This window comes from Choristoneura fumiferana, chromosome 25, assembly GCF_025370935.1.
Source record: "Choristoneura fumiferana chromosome 25, NRCan_CFum_1, whole genome shotgun sequence".
In the NCBI taxonomy this organism is placed as follows: Eukaryota; Metazoa; Arthropoda; class Insecta; order Lepidoptera; family Tortricidae; genus Choristoneura; species Choristoneura fumiferana.
In genome coordinates, this window is record NC_133496.1 from 11,648,183 (window position 1) to 11,655,315 (window position 7,133).

At 36.5% G+C, this 7,133-nt stretch overlaps 1 long non-coding RNA gene across 1 annotated transcript; it reads left to right on the forward strand.

Annotated features, from left to right (window-relative positions):
* Positions 1–19: 19 nt before the first annotated feature.
* On the forward strand, positions 20–4,411 carry LOC141442270 (uncharacterized). Its single transcript, XR_012452910.1, has 3 exons — positions 20–1,315; positions 4,074–4,108; positions 4,377–4,411. It is a non-coding gene; the product is annotated as an uncharacterized lncRNA (long non-coding RNA).
* The last annotated feature ends 2,722 nt before the right edge of the window (positions 4,412–7,133 follow it).

Consider the following 7,133-nt stretch of genomic DNA (forward strand, 5'->3'; position numbering starts at 1 on the left):
ATAATACATATAATCTGGTAATGAAATTGTGTTGGCCCGGTCACAGTTATCTCCGCATGATGTAACTCTTCAACATTTAGTGGTATCGACTTGAAACGTGGTACACAGACGTACCTAGTTTGGATGACAATGTAAGTAGGTTCAGTCAACGAAACAAAATGTGCAGTTAGCAAACAAAATACAAAAACTTGTTATATTTTGTATATACCTATTGGTATTGATTCCAGCCAGTAGCTAGTTATAGGTGGTGCGCTGTCTGTCATCGAATCACGCACACACACACACACACACACACACACACACATTCAGTCAGTATTTTTCATTTATTATTTTGCAAGCTTTATTTAACTTGCAATGTATATGTATGTGCGGTTCAAACTTTGCAAGTTGAATTTGACCCACTTTCAGTTGGATAGACTTGAAATTCGGCATACTTACTCAGTAAATCTTGTGACAATACAATAATTTGGTAGTGTCACCCGAGTGGTCCAGCCACCAGCCAGACGTCTCGATCGTCAGGACGGAACTCCTCAACGGTAAATGGCATCGACTTGAAATTTGGTACAAAAATGTACTAATTTGGATGACAATGCAAGTACAGTCAAAAAAACTTCAGTCAGCAAAAAAGCTTGTATTTAAAAGTACAATACAAAAAATGATGATGATAATGATGAGATGATGATGATAACGATGATAATGATGATGATCATGATGATGTGATAATGATAATGATGACGACGACTACAACGACGATGATGATGATGATGAGATGAAGATGGTGACGACGATAATGGTTTTTTTATTCGAATGGATGGCAAACGAGCAAGTGGGTCTCTTGATGGTAAGAGTCAGTAAGAGATCACCACCGCTCATAAACATCTGCAACACCAGGGGTATTGCAGATGATGGTGATGATGTGATGTTTATGATGACGATGATGATGATGATGATGAGTCACGGGTAACAGCTAGTTATTTGATAAGAGCGTTTTATACCTGCATAACAACAAAGCCGAAAGAAATTTTTAGCAGTGTTATGTCTATGTTTTGCGTAGGTACCTATATGTATCACAACAACGCTGCTTGATTGATTTCAAAGAAAAGGGACGCTATTTGACATGTAAATGACACGAATTCACAGGGACTCTTCAACGTGATTGTGATTGTGACAAAGTGTATAATTTGAGTTCAGATAGAGATAACTAGTGTATGTAAACCTACTTAGTAGTCATTTCTAATTTAAAAAACTAATTTCAGGAATTAGACTAATTTTTACTAAAAATCATCTAATTGGACTCCAGTGGATCACTTAGAAGGTAAGACCTGCTTTGCTTCTTTTTGTCACAAATAAGTAATTTCACATTATCATCACAATACAAGTAATATGCAGTAGATCGACTTCATACTAGCGCACGAATCGACGCACGCACAGCCAAGCGTCAATTACACGACCGCTAACCAATGCCTCCAACCAAGCGCCACGCAGTCCGGTCGCTGGTCGCCCGCTCTATTCACCCTCGTTACGATTCCGTAACGTGGCTATATAGCGCTTGGTACTAACTCTTCATAAGAATGAGATTTTTTTGGGCTGATAGTTTCTGTTGTAATATTTGGTGGAAAGTGCTGGAAGAGAATTAAATAACTGATTTGTAAGATATGAGTTAGCAAAAAGATGTTCATTGACAACAGTGTTTATTTCGAGTAACTAACCAGGCAATACATAAAGAAAAAATATAACTATATAAACAAGTCTGCACAACAGACGTTACTTACTATCTACAACAGTTACAACGGAGAATTAGTGAAGATTGGGAACAGCAATTGAATATAAAAAAAAAAATTAGAGATGCGAGACTGGATTCGAAACCATGATCCTTCTTGAATGGCCATATTAGTAGGTCGAACTACTCTGTTACCACGTACCTTTTTACCCTAACTGAAGCGAAGGTTATGTTTTGGACCTGTGTGTATATATTTAAGTATGTACGTATGTTCCTATGTTCGCTCGTAACTACTCAACGGTTTAACCAATTGTGACAAGTGACGTCATTACATTTGTCTTATTAGCGTGAGGGTCACTTATTGGGTAAATAAAATTCTTATGAAGTCAAAGTTTAAGGTGTGTGTGTGTGTGTGTGTGTAGATGTAATTTTGTTGAGCTTAAATAATCTGAACTACTGTTGATGCACCACCTGCTGTAAACTACGTAGTCCTAATATTATTATATTTGGCTCTCTGTTGCCAAATATAAACTCCAGGCTCCAGCACTGCGGTGTGGAATGACAATTTTGGATCTATATTGGAATCCATAACAACTTATGTCATAATGATATTTTGCCATAATGTCATTCCATAATTTTTTTCCTAATATTGAATATCCTAATGCTTATTTGCACTAATTTCGTAAGTACTAATTAACATATTATGTCCTTATACTCACATGTCCAAATATTGGTTGACATAATCACTTTTGTACTAAACTGGTTTGGAAACTTCACACACCGTTGAATCATCCCCCTTACCACTAATATAATAAATGCGAAAGTTTGTAAGTCTGTTTGTTTGTTTGTTACCCCATCACTTCAAAACCGCTGAACCAATTTAGATAAAATTCGGTACCTACATAGATAGTTTGAGTCCCAGAAAAGGCCATAGGATAGTTTTTATCCCGGGAAATTGCATATAATAGTAGTAAATAATAATACACTAAAAAAAGGCCACTTTATAAATAATTTTAAATAAAATACTTTTCTGACTGCTGTTCTTTTTTGTAGGGGTCGCAGTTCTAACCTAACCTATTTTTCTGGCTGCGGTTCGTTTCTGTAGGAGTCGCAGTTCTAACCTAACCTAACTTACTTTTCTGGTACCGATTCGTCACTGTTGGGAACTCAGTTGTAACGTAATATACTTTTCTGGCTCGCAAGTCGCTGTTTACCTACAAGTGCTCTGTTATGACAATTAATATTATGGATTTTAATATTATTACTCGTAAGTTTTATGTCTTACTATATTAGTACAAAACATATTAGGGATGTAGAGTATTAGGACATGTAATATTATGGCTTATGATTATTAGGACAAAAAATCATTAAGGCAAAAATAGGATATGTCAAAAGTGTTTATGGCAAAAGTGTTATGGCATTTGAGTTTAGGACAAACGATATTATGGATTACGAAGGGGACCCGTCAATTATATCTCCAGTCGAGTAAGCTGTGCATTATCCGTCAGTCAGTCATACAGTAGGTAACGTTACTCTTATTAATAAGTTATAAACCTCCACCAGTTTAGTGAAATTACAAAATAAGATAAAAGGTCAACTCGATTTTATGGTTCGGTACCCAAAACCCTATTACTAAGACTTCGTTGGTCGTTTGTCCGTCCGGCTGTCACCAGGCTGTATCTCAAGAACCGTGAGAGTTAGACAGTTGAAATATTCACAGATTATGCGGCCTCTATAACAACAAATACTAAAAACAGAATAAAATAAATATTTAAAGAGGGCTCCCATAAAACAAACGTGTTTTTTTTTGCCTTTTTTTTGCTAATGTCCAATGAATATTGTATAGATGGTGCGCAACCCTTTGTGCGCGAATCAAACTCGCAGTCGGTCGGTTTCATTTCACTACACTTGTTTAGCAATCCCTCTGTTACGCGTCAGTGACGAAACGAACTCGCAAAGTCAACTCTATGATCTCTCTCTCTCTCTCTCTCTCTCTCTCTCTCTCTATGATAAAAGTCTGAATAAAAAAAAACTCCAAACGAAGGTCGAGGCCGGGCTGCCGCCTCACTCGCCGCCCTTGCCCTTCAACCTGACCCAACAGAGTCGCATCCGCTCCACCTACATCGATCTCGCTCGCTTCACTCGCTCGATCCGCAGCAGTGAAGATATTATTTTGGCGGAGCAGGGTTTAGGTTTTGATCAAATGACTTTTTTTCTTGGCCGGTTTATTAAGAATTATCTCCTAAATGTATGGAAAAAAGATAAACTTAAAATTATAAATGAGTTTTATTTTGTTCCTTCGTTTGTCTTTCCTTTTACTGTTTTTGCTCACTAAATATATTTAACTTTTCAGATTCATAATGGACTTCAAATTATTTTCTGAGACAAGTACGTAATACATAACAAAGTACAAAGCTAATAGTATTAGCGATTTTGTATTAAAATTCACCAATACTCTTAGCTTGTACTTTACCTATTATGCAATTGGGCCGGTAGTCTCATGGATAGGAGCCGAAGATTCAACAGTTACTTACACCTCTTGCTACATAAGTACTAAATACCTTTACAGATTGATTAAACCACCGTTCTTATTTCAAAAAATGACAATCATCGAAAACAGTACCATATTGTCAAATAATATATACGTCTCTTTCAGTTTGGGCGTGACGTCAGTGAGGTGTCAATTGTTCGTTACCTATATGATTTGATTATTTATGACTTTCAATATTTTTGATTTTACAAGATCTTGCGGATTAAATTGAGGAATATATAGGTTGTCACAAAAATATAAGTATAACCACTAAAGACAACATGTAGTATCGAATCGTGAATATAATTATTTTTTGTTTTTAAGAAATCTATTGTTATAAAATAAAGATACAACTTTTACCATGAATAGACTTACGACTGATTACGATGAAGCATACCTAGACACTTGGTAAAACTATAAGCTGTAAATGTCTGCACTATAAAGATATTATACACCGTGTTATTTTTGATTGTTAACTTTGAGGGGGCACTATAGTCAAACGAAGTTAATTTCTCCAAGACACTAGAATCCTAACTCTTACTGTGTAAAAGATAGTCAAAAATTAAGTTAATTAATTATTAGCTGTAAATCCCACGATCGAGCGACGACATCCACACTGCAGCAGACAATAGACATTATTTTTCTAAGACTTAATTTCTTTAGGGGATTGCAGTTTTTCTCACTCACTTCTCAATCTAAGTTATATGATATAGGAATTATCAATGACAAAAGTAGAACAGCCATCTCAACTACTTTGTTTTTTTTTTACTGCTGCTAAGAACTACGCTAAGTATACAAGATCTATTTTGGATGCTGCCTCTACTTTATGGGTGAGTAGGTAAGGGTAATTTTAGGACCTTGTAAAATAGTCTCCCTATTATTAAAAATGTTATAATTATCTTTGTTTTATTCTTTCATGCTCAAGATATCGTTTACGTGATTTGCATACTTCTATTTCGTGATATATTCGTACTGACGCCACAACACATAGCGGAGCTGTCTAAACATTTAAAAATTATCGGAACACGCATTTACGTAATGCACAATAAAAATATAATCATGTTCAGATATTCTTCAGCACCTAGACAGCTTCCACGCTTATGGTGGTGACTGTACAGTAAGTACTACATAATATATTTTTGTACCTATAGGTGAACTGAAATATTTACTTTGCTCACCCACGACCTTTATAATAATATCTTTATATCTTTTACTATTTCTAACATCTGGTAGTATGGTGAACGTTTGTGTTGCTCTAAAGATGAGATCTGGTCGAGTTCGAAACGCGTCAGTGTAGTGTGGTGGTGGTGATAGATGTGTTTGATGATTTGTGCGTATTCCGACAGTGTGCAGGTGGAGGAACTGCATGAACACACATTTCATGCATAAACGTAGCTATTATAAAGTCACGGGTGAGCAAAGCAATTGATTCAGTTCATTGATATTGTGAACCTCCGCAAAGTATAGGATTGCCGTTGGGGCCGAAAAGTACTCGTACTGCTAAAATGTATTCCTTATTTCTGTTCCTTGTAAAGGTTGCCTGGAAGAGATCGCTCTGAAGCGATAAGGCCGCCTATTGCTTACCTTAGAAAATCTCTATGTATATACTTGTGTTCTCTGTACTGTTTACTGTTTTTTGGTGTGCAATAAAGAGTTATTGTATTGTATTGTATTGTACTCGAGTGGAGACCGCGGATCGGCAAGCGCAGCGTAGGACGTCCACCAACGAGATGGACGGATGATTTGGTTAAAGCCGTGGGTCCACGGTGGGGCCGCTGCCAACCGAAGCAACTGGAGGTTATGGTTGGAGCCCTCTGTCCAACAGTGAACGTCCTACTGCTGAGATGATCATGATGATGATGATGATTTTCATAACGTCTTCTCACTAAATTGACCACTTCTCACTGTGACCAGAGACCAATTCGAACAATGAACCACTTTCTAAATTGTCAATATCTTATAATGACAGTGTACTAAGTTTACAATTTCTTTAGACCAATGTCATTTCATTGATCAACCACATTGGTTACATACTCTGAGAATATAAATCCTATTTCAGGTCCATCTCTATCTGTTCATAATTTTATTCCGCATATTGCTAAATTTTACATTTCAGAATACTTTTGCGTTATACTGATAGGCTGCATGACCTATTGCTTCTTAGACCACCTGTGTTTTAGTTTTTTTAGACTAAATGATACTATTCCATACATCTGGTTTTCAGTAGGAAAATCAGTACATACAGGTATTCATGCTCCTACTAATAGGAGAATTAGTATAATATTGTGTTCGTGCTCCTACCAGTAGGAGACTGTAGTAGGAGCACGACCTTGCATCTGTTTCGAATAATCCAAGCTATACCAGAAAGAGGGCGCTCGTGCCTAAAATACCATGCGCCACATTACAAAATCGAAGATTACACAAGAAAGTGTTTTTTTTGTGGAATATCTTATTTTGGACATCTGGTATAGTGGAATTTTAATGAATAATGTAATAAGAAATAGAAATATAGAAATAGAAATAAATATTTATTCTCTAAACGCACAAAAATAATAACGAAAATACAACAATATGCGAACTCGCGAAGTATAATATAAGTAATGTAGTTTTGAAAAATGTGATATTTTAGGCACGAGCGAGGGAAAATCGCTGCGTGGCTATAGCTACCGTCCTGCACAAAGGAAAAAATCCCTCCCGACCCGTGGTCCAACTGCTATCTGGTTGCACCACGGGAACCTAAACTTACCCAGGATGGTTCAATTCTCAGACTACTTTTTTTTCTGCAACTAATTGCTGTAACCCGTGGTACAACTGAAGGGCTATTGTCCAAAGGGCATATGAACAATTGCTATGTTGAACCATTTGCACCATGGGAAGTAAAAT